At 46.4% G+C, this 22,107-nt stretch overlaps 1 long non-coding RNA gene across 1 annotated transcript; it reads left to right on the top strand.

Moving 5' to 3' along the window:
* The first annotated feature begins 1,362 nt into the window (after positions 1-1,362).
* On the top strand, positions 1,363-11,618 carry LOC123933822. Its single transcript, XR_006816686.1, has 3 exons — positions 1,363-2,233; positions 9,330-9,477; positions 10,014-11,618. It is a non-coding gene; the product is annotated as an uncharacterized LOC123933822 (long non-coding RNA).
* Positions 11,619-22,107: the final 10,489 nt, after the last annotated feature.

Genomic DNA, 22,107 nt, shown 5'->3' with positions numbered 1-22,107 from the left:
AGTGAAAGGATTTGAGATGGGAGGGTGACTCATTCCCAATCAGATTGAGAAATTAGCCAATTGACCCCAAGTGCTTGGGCATGCAGGGAATCCTGGCCCTAAAGATGGAGCCTATGGGTAGATTCTGTAGGAAATGCAAAGAAAGTTTAACGTGGTGGTCTCTGGCAATAAGGACATGGACCTTACATTGAGCTGAGGGTGACCCCAGGCTTTAGGAAGATGCAGCGAGGCCTGTCTAAGAGGCCTGAAGCCTCTGCCCCGGGCTCCTGAGGCAGCTTTCCTAACCAGAGGCAGGGACCCACCTTGGAGACCCGGGAGCTGGGTGCCCAGGCAGTGTGTCAGTGGCCTGCCTTCCTTCTTCCTCTGCTGAGCTGGCATCTCCACACTGCAGGCCAAATAGGGTGTGGTGAGCATCTTTTAAGTTTTTGTTTCAATATCCAGTCTGTTGTGGATGATATTCTATAACATACAATAAAAATGATTTCCTAGAAACATAAAATGCAAGATAACCTGTGAACTACAAGCTCAAACTATTTATTAGGAGAATCAATAGACCTAGAACTCCTGTATCACATTGCAGTACGTTTCTAAATGCTACTCAAATGTTGTTCTTAAGATAGTTCTACTTTAACAAGACTTTAGAACACAGATGTTATCTCCCTTTCCCCCTCTTTTATTTCCGTCTCCTTTAGCCCAGCTCCCCACCCTGGAGCTGAACAAGTCCATTTCGTCAGCAACTTTTGCTTGTGCCTTCCCCTCCTGCAGATGGTCTGTGAGGCCATTTTATAACCCTAGAGGCTTTTACCCACACAGGATGGAGATGAAAGAAACAGGGTCAGATGTAATAGCCTTGATTTATTTATTTGCTTCGACATTTATTGGCCCCGTTTTGTGATTTGAAAATACTATTTCATCATGATCTCGCATTTTGAGTTTTATCTGAGTCCTAAGTAGTTTGTACGTGGCCACGAAAAAGCATATTTCGAAGAAGAACATTAAGATCTGATGTTTTGATGTAAAATACTTGTCTTTCCTATGTACCAATCATGGGACACTTTAAAGATTTTATTTATTTATTCTGAGGGAGAGCATGAGTGGGAGGGGCAGAGGGAGAGGGAAAAACAGGCTCCCAGCTGAGCAGGGAGCCCAATGCAGGTCCCTGAGTTCCTGACCTGAGCCAAAGGCAGAGCTTCACTGACTGAGCAACCCAGGTGCTCCACAGGGTGTTTCATTTGTAAAATCATTAATTCTACCATTAAATCATTAAATAGATTCTATTTACTTTGGTTGCAACAGCTTTAAATTCAAAAGAAAGAAAAGGAAAAAAAAGGGAAGAGAATGTAAAAATCCCTATTTCTCCCATGAGTCCACACATCAATCGCTGACCCCAAAGAAGAGCAGCAGAATCCGCATTTGCTCTTCTCCTGGGGTGGGTTCTGCAGGGATGCTTTCCGGCTTCACTGAGCGATAGCTTGTCTCTGTGTGTGTCTCTCAGAATATTTTCCTCAAGTCCGTTCTGTCAGGTAACTAACTGATAAAGGCATTTCTACCAAAGACAGAATGTCATCATAACGTTCTAAATTTAGGGCTGGGATGGAGACCACCTTCTGGAGATTAAAGGTAAATGAACATTCACCCTCTTCCTTCCCGAATTGTTTCATTTGTGAAGGTGCCTGCCTGGTTCAAAATGTTAAAAATATGTTCAGAGGGAATGCACTGACTGCCTGTGTCATGCCCCTGTCCCCAGCAGCTGCGCCTGCTGCCACTGTCAGCCACGTACTTGATGTCACCAGGGCCCTGGTGAAGGATGGATGGGTGCCTGGCTTCTCATCCTTTGCTGTTACAAACAGGGGTTCTGACAAAACAGAAATAAAAACAAAAACAAAAAACCCTTGTAGACGTGTCCTCTGCATGTGTGGAAGACCCTGCCAGTGGGATCGTGAGCCCTAGTTACCCTGTGTCTGCCGTATTGACGATCATGAAGATTTTATCGTCATCGTGACAGTGTCTTCCGTACAGTTTAGAGATGTGCAAGGCTGGGTGATAGTGATATGACACAAAGGCCTTTTGTAGCGATTCCCTGATTTGATGCCTCACCCGCTCTGTTAACAAGTAAGAACAGGTATAACTATGCTCACAGGAAAGGAGACGGATCCAGTTCATGGCAGAACAAGGACCAAATGGCCTGAAGCTCCTACAAGAAAAAGTTAGATGCTCTTCCACAGTGGACCAGGTCAGTTTTATGACCTGCAAAGATTTCTGTCTGGGTTGGTGGCCAGGGCTTTGGCCTAGGCCATTTGCTGGGGGAGTGGATGGCAGTGAGCCTTCTTTCCTGGGCCACACCTTCAATTTCACCAGAGATGTGCTGAGGAAAGGAACTTTCCATGGCAATGACGTGGACTTTGCTGATGTCAACTGGGCAGAGCGAGACATCGACAGACTCTCCAGATGAGATCCGAACACTGGAGGCAGAAGTGACATACTAGAAGAACTCGTCCCAGTCTTCATGCCAGCGACCGAAGAGGTTAGACTCAAATCCAGTCTGGAAACTGAAGAGCACCAGGGATGAACAGCACTGGATGAGGGGGATGGATGACAATCAGCTTGGCGTGGCGCCATTGCAGATTGCCCAACAGGGGAAACTGGCAGTCGTTGATGAGAGGCACTGCAAGCAACTAACCGAGTATCAAAAACAGATGGAAGACCTGCAAGATCGAGACTGTGCTGGGAACGTGAAAGATGACTTCCTTCAAGAACGGAAACTGAGCTCAGAAGGTTGAAGCAACAACTTGCAGAGATGCAGCAGCTGAATGAGAGTTGAAACAATGTTGCTTCTGATCGCAGAGCAAAACACCAAAAGTTGCTTTTGGAGCTCCAAGATATAAGACATCAGCTGGAAGAATCTATTCTGTGGAACAACGAGGATTCTCTGGAAAACAAGATCGCTGTGAAGGCTTTAAAAATAGGGAAAGGAGAGTTACTAGCAAAATTGTGTGGGGCTAAAAAGAAGCTGTTGGAAGAGACAAACAAGTCTGGGCAAAGTCTCAAAGAATGGTCACCGGTAGAGCATGCACATTTCATTCAACTTGGTCAAGAGAAAGACCTGGAAATACTACACCTCCAAAAGAGGATGGAGCAACGGACGCCGGCCATCAAGAAATGAAGAAACTGCTGTCCTCTGCTTTAGAGGAGCAGAAGCAATTGACACAATGTGTCAGAGAGCAAGACGTGTACATTGAAGAGCTTAGAGAAAGGCCAGAGCTTCAGGAGGAATTGGGTAAGTCGACGGGAATCTTAAGAAGCCATGACATTTTACAGCCATCCATGCAGGACAAAGACATGTATCCCCCATCCAGGACAGACAAAAATCCCCATGTGAATGCAGACCTGGAGTGGCTAAGACAACAGAGTCTCACTGTCCCCGTAGTTGACCCTAAAATCCTAGACGAGATTGTCGAACTTGAGTATGAGGTATTTCAACTCAAGGAGTTAAAACATGATCTTGGGGTGCCTCGGTGGCTCAGTAGGTTAAGCAACGCCATTGGTTCAGGTTGCGATCCCAGGGTTCTGGGATCAAGCCCCGTGTCAGGGTCCCTGCTCAGCAAGGAGCCTGCTTCTCCCTCTCTCTCTGCCTGCTACTCCCCCTGCTTATTCTCTCTCTCTCTTTGTCAAATAAGTAAAATTTTAAAGAAGAGGACCTCAAGGAGGAAGGAAAAGGACAACCGAAGATCACTGACAACCAGCAGCAGGGGAAGGTAGGACTGCTGCAATCTTTACAGGAGCAGAAGCAGAAAGTAGACCATCTTCCTACCGACAGGAGATGAATGTTAAGCATGCTCAGCTCCCTTCAGTAAAAGACAAGCAGATTCAGAATTTGCAAGATACAATAGAACAGATGAAAGCCTGGTTCCCTGACAAAAATCCTCCTATGAACAAAGACCTGGAGAGCCTGAAACAACAGTCACACTGTCCCTGTGGTTGACCTAAAATCCTAGATGAGACTGTAGAACTAGAGTGTGAGGTCTTTCAACTCAAGGAGTTAAAAGAGGACCTTGGGGGGAAATAAAAGAGCAACAGATCATTGACAACCAGCAGCAGGGGAAGGTAGCACTGCTTCAGTCTTTACAGGAGCAGAAGGAGAAAGTGGACCGTCTTCAACACCGGCAGGAGCAGATGAACACTAAACACGCTCAGCTCCTTGCAGCGAAAGACAAGCAGATTCAGAATTTGCAAGATATGACAGAACAGATGAAATCCCAATTGCCTGACAAAAGCCTACACATTCCAACAGAACATCGTGATGATGCTGAAGTGATAAGTCGGCCTCTTACTAGAGAGAATGGAAGTAAAAAACCATGATTTATTATTAAGAAGAGGAAGAAGTTTAGGGTGCCTGGGTGGCTCAGTGGGTTAAGCCTCTGCCTTCGGCTCAGGTCATGATACCGGGGTCCTGGGATCTAGCCCCTCATCGGGCTCTCTGCTCAGTGGGGAGCCTGCTTCCCTTCCTCTCTCTCTGCCTGCCTCTCTGCCTGCTTGTGATCTTTGTCTGTCAAATAAATAAATAAAGTGATCAAGGATTAAGAAGTCACTGAATGCACACCTACAGGAAACATCAGTGTGGGTTCAGAAATATATCAATTAAAGCAACTAGAAGTGGAACTAGCTTTACGAGAACGGAAGGAGTGGAAGGAGCTTAAATCCCAAGGCCATGCCAAGACACTGTGGGCACTGGAGTCTGCTCTACCTCTCAATGAGTATCTTGTGAGTTAATAAATGTCTTTACATTTAAACCAAATGGAGGGGCACCTGGTAGGCTCATCATTTGAGAGGCCAACTCTTGGTTTTGGCTCAGGTCATGAGCTCGGGGTCCTGGGATTGAGCTCTACATCAGGCTCCTTCTCAGCAAGGGGCTGTTCCAGGATTCTCTCTCCCTCTGCCCCACTCCCCCACTCTCTCTCTCAAAAATAAACCAAATGGAGTTGGTCTTCTGTTACTTACACCCTGAAACAGCCTAAGTGATATTCTAAGTGTATTAACTCATTTCCATTTCCTTGATGAGTAAGCTCAAAGCAGGAGGGTGTGTGTGTGTGTGTGTGTGTGTGTGTGTGATGTCACCCAGCTCAGTTCTGAGCTCACAGAAGCAGACAGATATCATATCTTCTCTTCATATCCACTGACAAAGCTTACTGCTGCCTTGACTGCAGTCGGTGCTAATGCTGTACGAACATGTCCCCCCACCGCGTCCATGTCTCCACATCAGCAGACACCTGTAAAAAAGCACATACCGTTGGTGACTCAAGGCAGCAACTCAACACAGAAAGACACTAAGGGACAAAATTACCTACAAGCCCAGATTGTCCAAGGAAAGCTGACCCACAAAGTTTTAAAAGAGTAAACAGGATTCCGTTGTCTAAAGTAGTGCTTTTCAAACAAAGAGTTGCTACCCATCCATGTCAGAAGATCAATGTAGTTAATAAACTAACTGGAGTTAGACCCAGAAACATCTTAGGTATTACCTGGAGCACATGACCTCATTTCCCTTTGCTTGAAGAGTAAGCTGAAAGGGGCAGTGTGTGTGTGTGTGTGTGTGTGTGTGTGTGTGTGTGTGCACGTGTGCCTGTGTGTGCATATGTGTGTGCAGGGTGTGTGCGTGTGTGTGTGAGGTATCACCCCACTAGGTCTGAGTTCCCAGGATCAGAGAGCCTGGAGCCTTTATAAACTCCTGATTCGGATAGCGATAATGAGATTCACGAGAAACTAAAAAAGAGGAACCTGAACATGCCATCGTGGAGGGAGATTACTAAAGTCATCATAAGGAATATATAAAGGAAGAATGTCCTCCCCCCACTCCAGTAACAGAACAAAAGGAGGGAAGAATTGCTACTGTGCCAGGGCAAGTGGCGCCGTCACCATCGGCTCCACCTTCCTATGAGAAGGCGCCATTTAGTGAAAAGGATGAAAAGTCATGCCATCAGCCATTCAAAAAGGCCTCAGTGAAGCAAAGCGAGCAGGGGACTTAGATGCCTTACATTTTAATTTCCCAGTTACTGTTAGAGAACATGTCACTCCAGGACATGATCCCAACAACCCTCATGGTATCTATGAGGCCATGCATGAGCCATTTCCCTTCAAGTTATTCAAGGAATTACAACAGGCAGTACAAAACTGTGGAGTTAATTCCCCATATACAACGGGAATCATTCAAGGCATCTGAGAAGACAATCGACTTACTCCGATTGATGGGTTATTACTAGCAAAAACAGTCATCCTCAAGTGAGTTTTTACAATTTAACATGGGGAAAGATCATGCAGAAACAGCAGCTGCCCGTAACACAGCTAATACTGTTCCTGTTTCCATGGAGCAGCTCACGGGCATTGGGCCATGGGCCTGGTGCAAGATCAAGTACTAATGAATGATGAAGCTATTGAGCAGCTTCGACGTTGTTGTTTGAGAGCCTGGGAGAGAACAGAATGCCAAGGAGAGAAGTGCTCTTTTCAAAAGGTGGTACAGTGTCCTAAAGAACCCTATACTGATTTTATTGCAGGATTACAAGAAGCTATTAAAAGGTAAATTAATCTTGAAGCTGCTAATACAATTCTTCAGCTACTGGCATATGAAAATGCCAAGGCTGATTGTAAAAAACTGATTGCACCCTTTAAAGGCAAGGAAACATTAACAGACCATATAAAGCTATGCCAAGGAGTGGGGACAGAGACCTATAAAGCTGATTTGTTAGCTCAAGCAGTGGCTGCTCTGACCACAGGAAAATTTAAAGGACAGTGTTTCAACTGTGGGCAGACAGGGCATCCTAAAGCTCAACATAGGCAACAAGGAAAATTCTCCCTGCGAAATGCGAGACATGAGCCACCAGGTCTCTGTCCTAAATGTAAAGAAGGAATTCATTGCGCAAATCAATGTCATTCCAAATTCCACAAGGATGGATCCCGCCTTCAGGGAAACTTACTTTGGGGCAAGCCTTCAACCCCCCCAAAACAAGGGGGCCATTCTCCCTTAGCACCGAGATTTCAGACAAATGTACCATTTTAAATTTATGTAGTGCTGGATTAGATATCCCCATTCCAAAAGATCATCTCTTAATGCCTGCTGAGCTTCCCACTAAAATTCCAAATAATTTCTGGCCCTTTACCTAAGGGAACCACTGGGTTACTTTTGGGACAGTCTAGCCTCACCTCAAAGGGAGTATTAGTCCACACCGGCATTATTGATTCGGATTATACCAGTGAAATTTCAGTGACAATAACTACTGCAGCTCCAGACTGTTTCCAAAAAGGGGACTGCACTGCCCAGTTGCTACTTTTACCCTCTTTCCAGGGTCAATTTAAAAACATGGAAAGACGGGATGCCTTGGTGGCTCAGTGGGTTGGGGCCTCTGCCTTCGGCTCGGGTCATGATCTCAGGGTCCTGGGATCGAGCCCCGCATCAGGCTCTCTGCTCAGCCAGGAGCCTGCTTCCCCCTTTCTCTCTGCCTACTTGTGATATCTGTCTGTCAAATAAATAAATAAAATCTTAAAAAATAATAACATGGAAAGACAAAGAGGCGACCCACGGAATGGGAGAATATCTTCACAAATGACACTACAGACAACAGACTGATCTCCAAGATGTATAAAGAACTCCTCAAACTCAACACTCAATAAACAGATAATCAGATTTTAAAATGTGCAGAAGACATCAACAGATACTTCTCCAAAGAAGACATACAAATGGCTAACAGACACATGAAAAAATGTACATCATCACTAGCCATCAGGGAGATTCAAATCAAAACCACATTGAGATACCACCTGACACCAGTTAGAATGGCCAAAATTGACAAGACAGTAAACAACATGTGTTGAAGAGGATGTAGAGAAAGGGGAACCCTTGTACACTGTTGGTGGGAATGCAACCTGGTGCACCCACAGTAGAAAACAGTGTGGAGATTCCTTAAGAAACTAATAATAGAGCTTCCCTATGACCCTGCAATTGCACTGCTGGGTATTTACCCCAAAGATACAGAGGTAGGGAAAAGAAGGGCCATATGTACCCCAGTGCTCACAGCAGCAATGGCCACAGTCGCCAAACTGTGGAAAGAGCCCAGATGCCCTTCAACAGACGAACGGATAAAGAAGATATGCTCCATACATACAATGGAGTATTATGCCTCCATCAGAAAGGATGAACACCCTACATTTGTATCAACATGGACGGGGCTGGAGGAGATTATGCCGAGTGAAATAAGTCAAGCAGAGAGAGTCAATTATCACATGGTTTCACTTACTTGTGGAGCATAAGCAATAACAAAGGACATTGGGTGAAGGACAGCCCAAGTGGGCTGGGGGAAATCGGAGGGGGAGAAGAACCATGAGCAACTGTGGACTCTGAGAAACCATTTGAGGGTTTTGGAGGGGAGGTGGGGAGGGGGTTAGGAGGGCCTGGTGGTGGGTATTAAAGAGGGCACGTATTGCATGGAGCACTGGGTGTTGTGCAAGAACAATGAATCTTGGAACACTGGGGAAAAAAAACAACCACCTAGTGCTCATCACAACACATGTCCCCCTTAGTACCCATCATCCCGTTACCCCATCTCCCCACCCAACTCCGATCCCAAACCCTCAGTTTGTTTCCCGGGGTCCAAAGATTCAGTTATTCTAGATCACTCACCCTCAGTCTAGCTGTAAGGCATACTCGGAAGCTGAGCATCTCACCTGGTGAGGTTCTACAGTTGGAGACCCACGTTGTCTCCCACCACCAAAACGCTTACAGTAAGGGGAAGCCCTCTTTCCCGGTTTTGCTCAAAAGTCACCTTCTCAGTGAGACCACTCTATTTAAAACTCTAACGCCTCCTTCCCTTAGCACATGTCATCACCTTTCTATGCTATATTCCCCCACCCCCATGGCTCTTCCCACCATCTCATTATTTATATGCTCATCTATCTCTCCTTACCCAAATGTGAGCTCCAGAAAGAAGGATGCGTGTCTGCTTTATTCACGGCTGTGTCCCCAATGCCAGGAACAGAGTAGGCTCTCAATAAACACTCAAACACATGAAGGGAGGAAGAGAGGAAGAGAGGAAGGAAGGGATTGTCCAAACACAGGGAGATCAAAGATCCTGAGAATCCAAACTTGCAACAAATTCTCACTATAAAAAGCCTATGGGAAAGACCCATAACATAATCTAGCCTGGAAATAAATCAGACAAGAGCTCCCTAAGGGAAAGGATACTTCAGCTAAGTCTTCAGAAAAGGCAATGCAGACCATCAAAATTAGGAAAGAAAGACTGAAGCAGTTAGGTGGGATTCTAAGAATGTGTTGTTTTATATTTCAGACAGTCGTGGATGCTCCCTAGCCAAGCTCCCTGCATCTTTTCTGTATGGAAGAGGCCCTCGCTTGGACCAGGACAGCACCAGGCTTGACTGCGAAAAGCCAAGTTCAGAAGGTCGAGGTGGAAGACATCCCACCAAAAGCATCCAAGAGTGAGTCCTTTTTTTTTTTTTTAATATTTTATTTATTTGACAGAGAGAAATCACAACTAGGCAGAGAGGCAGACAGAGAGAGAGGAAGAAGCAGGCTCCCTGCTGAGCAGAAAGCCCGATGCGGGGCTCGATCCCAGGACCCTGGGATCATGACCTGAGCCGAAGGCAGAGGCTTTAACCAACTGAGCCACTCAGGCGCCCCCAAGAGTGAGTCCTTTACAGAATAGAGTGGTAGATTCCAAGGAACACCTGGAGCCTTGAACAAAAAGGTGTAACTCTGAACCTTTTTCCCAAGGAAGGCAATCAGACCAGTGAGAAAATCAAGAATGATCAAACCTCAAAGGCAAATAAGTTTTTCTCCAGTTTAACGGTGTTTGTGTTATTACCCGGATAGCTTTTTTTTAAGTGATCACGCTGCCATAGGACTTTTTGTAATGCATCCAAATTCGTAGGCTGGGAAGGCCAGGAAACAAAGAGTAGGGGGCAGGGTTATTACTTGACTTTCAATTCAGTAAACAGAATTCATCCTTCTACAGAGTCCTTTATACGAAATACTGCCAGCAGCTATATGCCCCAAAGAGATGGAGTTTGAATGACTTAAGTTACTGGCTTTCAGACCGAATGCACGTTTCTGAATATGCTGACCCCCGCACTACATGAAGTGATGTACAGCTATTCTCCACATACTTTCTGTCACTACCACTCTCCTCTCTGGCTTCGGCTCGTTCCCAGAATATCGGGATGACATTAAGTGACAACGGCTGTCATATTCCCACGACACAGGGAACCGCTCTTGCTTCTTTCAGTGGATCCCTTCAGAAGGGCCCTTCACAAGGTGTTGGGCAGAACGCAAGAGAAACGAGGGCGCTGAGAAGGACGAGCTCCCAATGACCACGCAGAGGAGCAACTCCTCCGTCAAATACCGCCAACTGGTCACAACTACTGGACAGTTTCCCAGGTCCTGGGGATGCGAATGGAACCCAAAGGCGACCCTGGCACCTTGTGCCTCACTTAATCTCCTTATGACATTCAAAGAAATACTAATCAAAAGGCGATTTACAGCTCTGCTGCAGCGATTGCTAAAAATGCCAAGGGAAAAAGACCGCCTTAGTGCACAGCAAAACTCAAAACCCCTCTCCCCAGGCTGTCTCTGTTCTCGTCATTCCATAGCCCCTAAGACTCGCTCATAAATCAAACCCTAGCGGTCTTTCTCTCATTTCCCTATTCGGTGTCTGCTCTCTGGCTTCTTCCAGTTTTCCTTTTCTACCATCACCCAGATACTGTGTGAGAAAAGAGAGGAGTAAGCCAGGTGGGCCTGGGGCAGAAACAGATGGCGCAGATTGACAACTTATATTTTCTTTTATAACCCTTCATTATTCGTCCTTCAAGGAGTGCCCATTCTGAGCACAGCTGTGTTTTAGTGAAACCAAGGGTGTAAAGTATTATGTTATCACCTATGTGTTGATAAATAAGCCTTAGCATTAGTCCAAAAAAAAAAAAAAAAAGAATTTAACAATGAACAAAGAAGATTTAATTACCTCAGATGTGATCCACGAATAGCTCCTTTGCAAGAGTGGAGAAAACAGACCTGCTTTTTCCTAATTCCTTTAGCCAACAGCCAGTTCTTTAAAATCAACCTAGGAGTCAAGACAACAGTTTTTAAGACACACATACCAACACGTTTCATTTCTCAGCATACAGTTAAATGGTACTAAGGACACTATCATTCTGCAGCCATCAACACTGTACATCTCCACAATTTTCCCATCTTCCCAAACTGAAACTCTTGTCCTCATGAAACAATGCCTCGTTCTCTCCTCCTTCTGGCCCCCAGTAAGCACCTTGCTACTTTCTATCTCTCTTACCTAGATTACTCAAGGCATTTCATGAATGGAATCAGACAGTATTTGCTCTTTGCTAATTGGCTTATTTCACTTTGTGTAGCGTCCTCAAGGTCCATCCATGTGGTACCATGGGTCAGCATTTCCTTCCTTTTTAAGACTATAGAATCCTCCCTAACAGAGGTATGCTACCTCTGTGGATCCGTTCGTCCCCTGATGGACACGCGGGGTGCTTCCACCTTTTGTCTATGGAGAATAATGCCACTATGAACCCGGGTATTCAAGCCACCATTTTGTTAGTTTGTGTCCAAACGTCTTGGTTTCTTTGGTTTGTTTGTTTCTTTTAAGATTTTATCTATTTCTTTACAGAGAGGCAGCATGAACATGGGAAAAGGCAGAGGAGAGAGAGAGAAAGGGAATCCCAAGCAGACTCCCCGCTGCGACGGGGTCAATGTGGAGCTCTATCCCATGACCCCGAGATCATGACCTGAGCCAAAGGCAAGAGTTGGATACGTCACCCACTGGGCCGCCCAGGCGCCCCTCCAAACTTCAAACTGATTAAGAGACGATGGGTACCCATCGAAAGAGAAATGGACAGACAGATGGGGCATATCCATACAATGGAACCCCAGCTGAGGAACGAAGTACTGACAGGTGTCACAACACGGATGAATTGGGAAAACACGACACTAGGTGAAAGAAACCAGTCACAAAAAAGTCACATATCAAGTAATTTCAGTTATCTGAAATATCCCAAATAGGTAATCCACAGAGACAGAAAGTAGATGATGGGTTGACGGGGACTGGAGGGAGGCCACACGGGGAGGAAACTGCTTAATGAGCACAGGGTTTCTGGCCAACAATGTTCTGGAGCTAGTTAGAGGTGATGGTCACACAACCCTGTGAATGTACTAAATGCCACTGCATTAGTCACTTTATTTTTTCATTAATTACCTTTCGTTCCGGTGTAGTGAACATGCAGCCCTCTATTAGTTCCGGGTGTACAGCACAGGGATTCAGCAGTTCTGAACATCACTCGGTGCTGCCCACGGTTAGTGTCCTCTTAATCCCCTTCCGCTGTTTCACCCATCCTCCCAGCCACACTTTGCTGCTGCTGTATTGTACTAAGACTGCACGGTCCAGTGTGGGAGCCACGAGCACATGGGGCTGCCGAGCGCTCCACATGTGGTTCGTCCAAGCCGAGACATGGCATCAATGTAAAATACATGCTGGAGTTCAATGGCGTAGTATGACCAACCGATGCAAAGTATCTCATTAATACTTTCACACTGATTACATGTTCAAAAGGCAATATTGTGAATAAACTGAGTTAAAGAAAACAATAGTAAATACAAATAAATAGGGGTGCCTGGGTGGCTCAGTGGGTTAAGACTCTGCCTTCGGCTCAGGTCATGATCTCAGGATCATCAGGATTTCTGCTCATCGGGAGCCTGCTTCCCGCTCGCTCTCTGCCACCTCTCTGCCTACTTGTGATCTCTCTCTGTGTCAAATACATAAATAAAATCTTTAAAACATAAATAAACAAGAATGAAAATAATAATAATAAATAATAAATTTCATCCATTTTATTATACTGTTTACAGGTGGCACAGGAAAATTTTAAATTACAAATGTGGCTCAAATTATATTTCTCTGAGGCAGGGTCAGTTGAAGGTCTAAGCCAGTCTAGGCGTAGAGGGAGGGGAATGGTCAGAGCTTCTCTGAATCCCAGGAGTCCCTCCTGTCCATAGTGGGCAGGTCAGACTGAGCACAGAATTAAGTGGGGGTCACCGCAGAGGAGCAAGGAGAGAAGAGCGGGTGGGAGAATGGAGGACAGGAGAGCGTCACCCTGGCTGAGAACTGGAGTTCCAGGACCAAGAGGGCACAGCAAGCCAGACCTGAAGTGCTTCAGACTTGTGCTCTTCTCCCTTGCAGTGTCCTTGGATGGGATGACACTTGAGTCCTAGGGGTCATGACCGAGAACAAGACTTTGAGGGCCCTGCGGAGGTCCTTATCTGATCCACAGATCCTCTTGGTCACTGCAGGGAGCACTTCCCAAAACAGACACCCGAGGACCACACCCCTGCTGGCACCAACAGAAACTCTAGGATTTGATACCGTCTAACTGTGGGACAGGCGGCCCAATGATGACAGACACTGCCCATCCCACAACTCATGGGAGCGGGGCTCAGAGCCAGATTTCATTTCACTTAGGAAAATGAAGAAGTGTGAAGTTTTCTGCACCATAATACTGTGAAGCAAATTCATGCCTGAGTCACACATAATCTGTGGCTGAGTCAGCAGGACAGCCCAAGTCCTCAAACATTCAGAGCATCTAAAGCACAAGGTCTGTGGGCTTTTCTGCATACGGCTGCCTCCAGGTCTTCACTCCCATAGCCTCCACCCTGAAGCACCACGACCCATAGGCTTCCCATTTGCATATGTCTTCTTGAGAACATACTAAGAATTTCCAGGGGCCAGAAGCCAAGAGAACTAATAATACAAAAGCCACCAATTCTAAACCTCTGAACGGGATAGGATCTATAGGGATAATAGTCCAACTGCTTCATTTGAGCGGGAAGAAAGTACAGCCTAGGTGGGAAGTGGGCAGGGCGGACTTGGTCAAGGTCAGACACTGGTGGTCAGGTCTCTAACTAGAAGGCACCTCTTTTTCCATCTCCTGGACATCTCAGATGTCATGGCAGCTGGCTCCTCAACACTGTCAACCTCACACCTTTCCCTTTCCAAATAAACCACACAATTTGCAACACGCCAGGCAGAGTCTTTCGAGCTGGAGAACATGCAGATATCGAACTGGAGACATTCCAACCCTACAGGGAAGAAATTGCCTTTACCAGAATTATGCACATGTGTGTCATCCATGTCGATACTTACCAAGCCCACATACCAGTGTGGCTGTGTCACTCACGTACATCTCCACGCACATATCCACACGGAGAGAGGGAGGCCGCAAAACCTGTCATTCTGTCATTCTGCTCTGCCACGTCCTGGGGATCACATCCCAGTCTTCCTACGTCCCCACTCCTTGGAGAGGCCCTTGTTCTGTGTTTCAAACACACTCTTTTTTCTGTGTTCCGAGAGACAGTTAGAACAAGATCAGGGCTGTACAATGCAACAAAGTGTCAACGAAATGCGATATCATGCAAGCGCCTCTGAAGAGGACCACAGCAGAGTCCACATCCATAAGCACTAGGGGCGCTGACATCGCACGCCATCTCTCAGCAGTCTGCCCGCGGCACGCTGGGGGCTGCACAGCCCTCTAGGACCACACCGAAGGCGACAGAGCCAGGATTAAGAAGACCGCGAAGCCAAGTGGTACGTGAAAGGCGGAAAACGTAGAAGCAAGTCTGAGATAGGGTCAAATACCCAGGCAGGTCACTGCACATTGCCTGACACACAGGTACTCGGTGTGTACTTGTTGGATGGATGGAGAAATGGGTGAAGAGATGCATGGGCAGGTACCATAGAAAATTCTATACCAGGGCGCCTGTGTGTGGCTCAGTGGGTTAAAGCCTCTGCCTTCGGCTCAGGTCATGATCTCAGGGTCCTGGGATCGAGCCCCACATCGGGCTCTCTGCTCAGCAGGGAGCCTGCTTCCTCCTCTCTCCCTGCCTGCCATTCTGCCTACTTGTGATCTCTGTCTGTCAAATAAATAAATAAAATCTTTAAAAATAATTCTGTACCCTGTCCCCACTGTCATTCCTGGAACTCAACCCCTGGCACAGCAGTCAGCGTAACGTGGATCTTCAAACTATAAAAAGCCAGTGCGATGGCTGACTGGATAGAGGAGTAAGTGATTCTGAATCTTCTCCATTCATTTTCCAAAGTGAGTGTTTCCTCCAAGCAACATTTGGGGTTAAGTAAAGTAAGGCCTGGGGAGGGAGAGGAACCAGCATTCATTGGTATTTATTCCACGCTGAACGTGTGCGTGTGCCCTCACACTGAATTCTCAAAAGACATCTGTGAGCAGCTTCTATTATTATCTTCTGCATTTCAGACTGGATAAACCTGAGCCACAGAGAGATGGAGTACCTTGCCCAAGATCACTTGCTCAAGACACCAAATGGAGAGCAAGGATCTGAACCAGGGCCATCTGACTCTTGCTTCCAATCATGCCGCACTGTACAATGCTTCCCCCGAGTGCAGTGCGCTGTGGAGGCCTGGTTTATGGAACAGTAGGGAGAAGGAGCTCTGGCCGCTCTGATTCAAGATCCCAGAGGTATCCTGCACTGCTTCCCCCGACCTTGACTCCTAAGACACCACCCTGGACCCACAGAGCCCCAGGAAGCATGCTGTGAAAACGGCTGTTCTGTGGGATAGTCCAGGGCCCTTGCCTGTGCTCAGACGCTTCCCAGGCACAGCAGTTTCCAACCCACAGGGAAATAAGCAGTGGGTAGGACACGGTGTAAAGCATCCAGACAGACCTGGGCTTTGTTGCCTCACCATGTGGAGCGTCGGCTTCCTCAGATGTCGAACAGGAAAAATAACACCTTTGGAAGGGTGACTGAGGATGAAAGGAAATGACGCACATGAAGTGCTTGGCTCTGTGCAGTGTCTGTCTAAGTGCTCCCTGAAGGTCAGCTGATGGTCATGGTCATGGAGGAAGCCACAGAATAGCCTCATTTTCTGAACCCTCATAGGTGGCAACTCCTTTTGTCTCTTTGACAGCTAAGATGGTAAAAGAGAATTTGGTTTGATTTAGAATGCCAACTCTTGGAGTCACTATCTGAGGGACCCTGGGCCAGTCATGTCACTGCTCTGAGCTTTCCTTTCTGTTTACTTAAATGGGGAAAAGACGCCCTACCTTAGGTTGTGAGAATCAGATTAAATGAAGGATTCCGCTCCGGAGCAAGAGCCCATAGCACACGTCTTGGTGACCTATTTCTCAGGGACCTGGAGGCTTGGAGGGACAGCTGACAGCCCCACCCTCACGAAGTCCACAGGTGTGTCCTCAAAAAGAGCTCCCACCCACTTCTCACCCCCGCGTTTACCACCCTTGCGTAGGACTAACTGATGTTTAGCTCCTTTCCTGCACTGACATTTTATTCTATAAGCTTTCTTCTCTCTGCCATGGACACTGCCTGAACTATTCGAGACCAGTCCCTGCTTTAAAAATAATGATAAAACTGCCTGTCAGTGGAAATAAGCCCCACACACTATGTCACCAACAGAAGCAGGAGAATCTCTGAGACACCTCTGTGAGTTCGTGCGGCATGCAAGATGAAACTCCATCTCGGCTCAGTCATACACGCTCTGAAACCATATTGCAGGGGTGGAATTTTCAGTTGTTCACCCGGTCGACATGAAGGTGAGGGAGACCTGGACAAGCAGGCAGAAATCTGCCCATTAGAAGTCAGGGGCTCTGAGCTGCCAACGGCCTGGCACGCCCTGACCACTTCAGACACACAGCACATGAGGCAAACGTGCAGACTCTGGAGGCAGAATCCCCAGGTTCAAACCCAGCTCCATCACTTGCTAGATGAGTGGAGCAAACTTCATCTCGCTATTCCTCAGTTTCCCCCTCTGTGAAATGGGGTGAATGACGGAGCCCATACTATCGGTTACTGTGAGGAACAAAGAAGTCAAAGCATGCAGTTCGTGCAGTCACTGGTGTGTAGGAAATGTTTAGTAATCTGAATAGGAAGAGTTACACAAGGCCTTTCCAGAAGTACTGGTGTGTAGGAAATGTTTAGTAATCTGAGTGGGAAGAGTTACACAAGGCCTTTCCAGAAGTATCTAGATGTTCTGTTGCTCATTGGACACAGCCCAAACTCAGGAGCATCTGTGCATGACCCCGTACACTGTGGTCTCTGATGCTCCGTCCCTGCAGCCATGCCTCTTGCTTCTGGCATCTTCCCTCATTCCTGCACAACATGCAGTTCCCCTACATGTCCCCACTCTCTCTTCCCTTCCTCACAACTACTGGCACTTACAAATTCCTGCTCATCTTCTCCAGAACCCCCTCCCAACCTCCCCAGCAGGCAGGAAGACTGGATTAGGGGCTACAAGAAGAATCTCCACGCAGGCATGAGGCTTGGTCCTCTCGGGCGATGACAGTCCTGGGAAACTGCCCTTTGGTTCACCTCACCCCCTGTCAACACAGAAGAATGTGCTAGGTGTCGCCAGGGAGCCATCCTGGGTGGGCAGGCAGCCAAAGGGTCAGCTTCTCCCAACATGTGAAGAGGGATCAGGTTGTCCATGGTGAGGACCAAAGGAAGTTTCCTTGAGGACTTGAGGGGATTCAGTCTCTGCTCGGACAGTATCATTGGCAGCTGGGTGCCTTCATGAGAACCTGGGAGCTACACATCCTGTACAGAATTTTTCTCCTTCCATAAGATACTGTATCATTTACTCACAACATCTGGCTTCCTCTCCTCCAAACACACCAACGTCACCTCCATTACAACACCCAGTGCCTCTCTTCCAGGAGCCCCCGGCACCCTTGCATTTCTTCTCTTACACTCCTTCTCATGCTGTATATGCCACGTGTGGAAGAATGTGGGTTCAAGAACCAGACTGCTGGATGCCAATTCCCGATTCTCCGTTTACCAGCTGTGTGACACCAGGCAAGTTCCCTAACCTCTCTGCACTTTGGTTTCCTCATCGTACAATAATACTAAGAACCCCTTTGTCGTACTGTTCTTGTGAGGGCTAAGTGAGTTCATTCATGGGAAGCATTTGGAATAGCAGGTGGGATGCAGAACTTGTTCAATAAACACTGGCAACGAGTCGTAGGACTACTAACTTGTATCTATAAGCCCTTCCCCCCGGGGCTGTGAGATCCAAGAGGCTAGTGGCTACCTGCAGGGTTCATCCTTTGCCCCAGCACAAGAGATGACACAAAGCAGGTACTCAGTAAATACCTGTGGAAGTCAGAGGAAGACAAAGAAGAGAGGAGGGGAGGGTTGGAGTAGGCAGAGTGGAGGACAGGAATGCCTTGAAGGTTGTTTAACGCAACCTCTATATTACAAATAGAAAATTATGTAGAACCGAAGAAAGCCAGATGAATCGATTTCCACCCTAGCGGAACTGATTACCTTCTTCAGTCTGCCAGAATCACAGAACTATTCTCCATCATTACATATTCATCATTCCTTCTACTGAGTTCATTATTTGTTTTCTGGAAGAGAGGGACTAGGACACATGAGCAATTCCTTAAAGGACACGCTGGACGGCACAACGGACTCCCTACATTGGCCCAGGATCCAGCTGCTCCTTCCAAGAGCTTCTCCATGGGGACATGTTAATCCCAGCTGCTCCCTCTAGAGGTCCACCATAAGCCAGGGGTCACCTCAACACTGACCCTGCAGTCCCCAGATCAGCGTCAGCTTTGCACACGGAATCCCTGATTTTACTATCAAGGGACCTTTTTTCAGTTGCACGTTCACATGACTCAAGTTCTCAAGATGAATGTTTACAGCCAAAAAGTTCATTAAATAGGGTTTCAGTGCAAAATCCTCATCATATGGGTTAGGATCCTCTAACTCCACATAAACAGCACTTTCTCTCCCTGTCACCAGCCACGTAACATTCAAAGGACACGTGACAATCAGCCACTTGGAGCTGCAGGACTTGGGTGAATCGAGTCTCAGCAGCACCAAGAGAAGATGGACTGACGCATCCATCTTAGAGGAACAGATGGCCTGGCCTCATACTGCTTCCGCCTCACTTGGGGACACTTCTGTGACTCTATGCTACACCCACTGGTACTATTGCTGACTAGCTCCGTACAGGGGTCCTGGACAATCCCTTTGGGGGTGAGGCTAGGAGCCTCCACACTAATACTTCTTTCTCTCAAGTGGTTTTTTTCACTTGTCACCAGATAGTTGCTAACACAGTTGAAGCTTAAAGGTCTTCCTTAAATCTAAAACTGACTATGCAAGTTATTTTAATGGTATGATGCTCGAGGGGAGATACAGTTGTGTGTTGAGATGTAAGCGGGTGCTTGACTCTCAGAATTATGTAATGTTCAGGATTGCTTTTTTTTTAAAAGATTTTTATTTTTATTATTTATTTGAGAAAGAGAGCATGAGAGGGAGGCAGGTCAGAGGGAGAAGCAGACTTCCCACTGAGCAGGGAGCCCGATGAGGGACTGCAGCCAGGGACTCCAGGACCATGACCTGAGCTGAAAGCAGTCTCTTAACCAACTGAGCCACCCAGGTGCCCCGAAGATTCCTCTTTTTCTAAGCCCGGCCAGCCCCACTCTGGTAACCATAGTCACCATTAATTAAGGTTAGGTACACTCCGATGGCCAGTACTCCAGGGCAGCCAGAAACACTGGGATGCCCACCCAGTTCTTTCCACTACTACACAGTGTTCTCTCACACTGAGGCCCACTGATACAAAGTCTGATCTTCACTGACTGGACACAGAGAAATCTCAAGCTTCCTTGGGGTCTCAAAAAGTTAAAATGGTCAGTCTGAAGATCAGAAAATTATAGCTATCTACTCCCCTCATTGATAGGGATCTTCTTCCTCACTGGGTTTAGGGAACTTGGGGTATCGTTAAAGTTCATGTATATTTAATCTACACCTTACACATCCGCAGTCACTGCACAAAGCCCATCTGTTTGGTAAGAAGAGAACCTGCCTCCAACTCCTCTGTGGGTACCAGAAAGGTAGTCCTTTTTTTTTTTTTAAGATTTTATTTATTTATTTGACAGACAGAGATCACAAGTAGGGAGACAGGCAGGCAGAGAGAGAGAGGAAGGGAAGCAGGCTCCCTGCTGAGCAGAGAGCCCGATACGGGACTCGATCCCAGGACCCTGGGATCACGACCTGAGCCGAAGGCAGAGGCTTTAACCCACTGAGCCACCCAGGCACCCCAGAAAGGTAGTCCTTAATCAAACTGACGCACTGACATGACCTTTTAAAGGTCAACTCTCTTGGATATTACTTGAATACATGTATTTTTAAAATACAACGTTCTCCCTCTAATCTATAATTCTTTCATAGCTCTAAGTAATTGGAAATCTGTATCACTTGCCAGAAAGAGAAGGCAAAAAAATACAAATAATATAACACCCTTAAACTGTCAAGGCATACTGTTGTTTGCTAAAGGCACTGAAACCGAAATCTGCTCCCTCATTGCAAATGACGGTATAGACAAAGGGTTGATATCCAGGATCTATAAAGAACTCCTCAAATGCAACACACACAAAACAGATAATCATATCCAAAAAATGGGCAGAAGATATGAACAGACACTTCTCCAATGAAGACATACAAATGGCTATCAGACACATGAAAAAATGCTCATCATCACTAGCTATCAGGGAGATTCAAATTAAAACCACATTGAGATACCACCTGACACCAGTTAGAATGACCAAAATTAGCAAGACAGGAAACAACATGTGTTGGAGAGGTTGTGGAGAAAGGGGAACCCTCTTACACTGTTGGTGGGAATGCATCTTGGTGCAGCCACTTTGGAGGACAGTGTGGAGATTCCTCAAGAAATTAAAAATAGAACTTCCCAGGCGCCTGGGTGGCTCAGTGGATTAAGCCGCTGCCTTCGGCTCAGGTCATGATCTCAGGGTCCTGGGATCGAGCCCCGCATCGGGCTCTCTGCTCCGCAGGGAGCCTGCTTCCTCCTCTCTCTCTGCCTGCCTCTCTGCCTACTTGTGATCTCTTTCTCTGTCAAATGAATAAATAAAATCTTAAAAAAAAAAAATAGAACTTCCCTATGACCCTGCAATTGCACTACTAGGTATTTACCCCAAAGATACAGATGTAGTGAAAAGAAGAGCCATCTGTACCCCAATGTCTATAGCAGCAATGGCCACGGTCGCCAAACTGTGGAAAGAACCAAGATGCCCTTTAACGGATGAATGGATAAGGAAGATGTGGTCCATATACACGTTGGAGTATTATGCCTCCATCAGAAAGGATGAATACCCAACTTTTGTAGCAACATGGACATGACTGGAAGAGATTATGCTGAGTGAAATAAGTTAAGCAGAGAGAGTATGTATCATACTCTCATCACTCATACTCATCATCATCATAGTCAAGTATCATATGGTTTCACTTATTTGTGGAGCATAACAAATAACATGGAGGACATGGGGAGATGGAGAGGAGAAGGGAGTTGAGGGGAAATTGGAAGGGGACATGAACCATGAGAGACTATGGACTCTGAAAAACAACCTGAGGGTTTTGAATGGGCGGGGGGTGGGAGGTTGGGGAACCAGGTGGTAGGTAATAGGGAGGGCACATATTGCATAGAGCACAGGGTGTGGTTCAAAAACAATGAATACTGTTACGCTGAAAAGAAATTTTTTAAAAAGTGAAAAAAAATAAAAAATCACTTAGTGTTAGAAAAGTGTTAAAGATGCAGTAGCCTAGACTGAGACGCCCTCGATGCTATCAAATCATCAGAGGAACTGGAAAAGAACTTTGTGTGAGAAATAAAATCCTGCCCATGGAAGAGGGGGACTTGGTGTTCTTTAAATGCTGCTAGAATGCACCCTCTCAAATCACCTCACATACCATGACTGAACATGCCCCACTCTCTAGGAATTTTTTTATGCCAATGAAAACAAAATATTCAAACAGCACCAGCTATAAGTCTCTACATCCAACCCCACATTAGAGACAGTCATAGCAATACAAAGTCCACTGGTTACCTCACCAGGATAAAGGCCATCTTTTTTTTTTTTTAAGATTTTATTTATTTATTTGTTTGTTTGTTTATTTATTTATTTATTTATTTGACAGCGAGAGAGAGAGAGAGAGAGAGATCACAAGTAGGCAGAGAGGCAGGCAGA

This window comes from Meles meles, chromosome 21, assembly GCF_922984935.1.
Source record: "Meles meles chromosome 21, mMelMel3.1 paternal haplotype, whole genome shotgun sequence".
Taxonomy (NCBI): domain Eukaryota; kingdom Metazoa; phylum Chordata; class Mammalia; order Carnivora; family Mustelidae; genus Meles; species Meles meles.
This window is presented reverse-complemented; position numbering and strand designations above follow the sequence as displayed.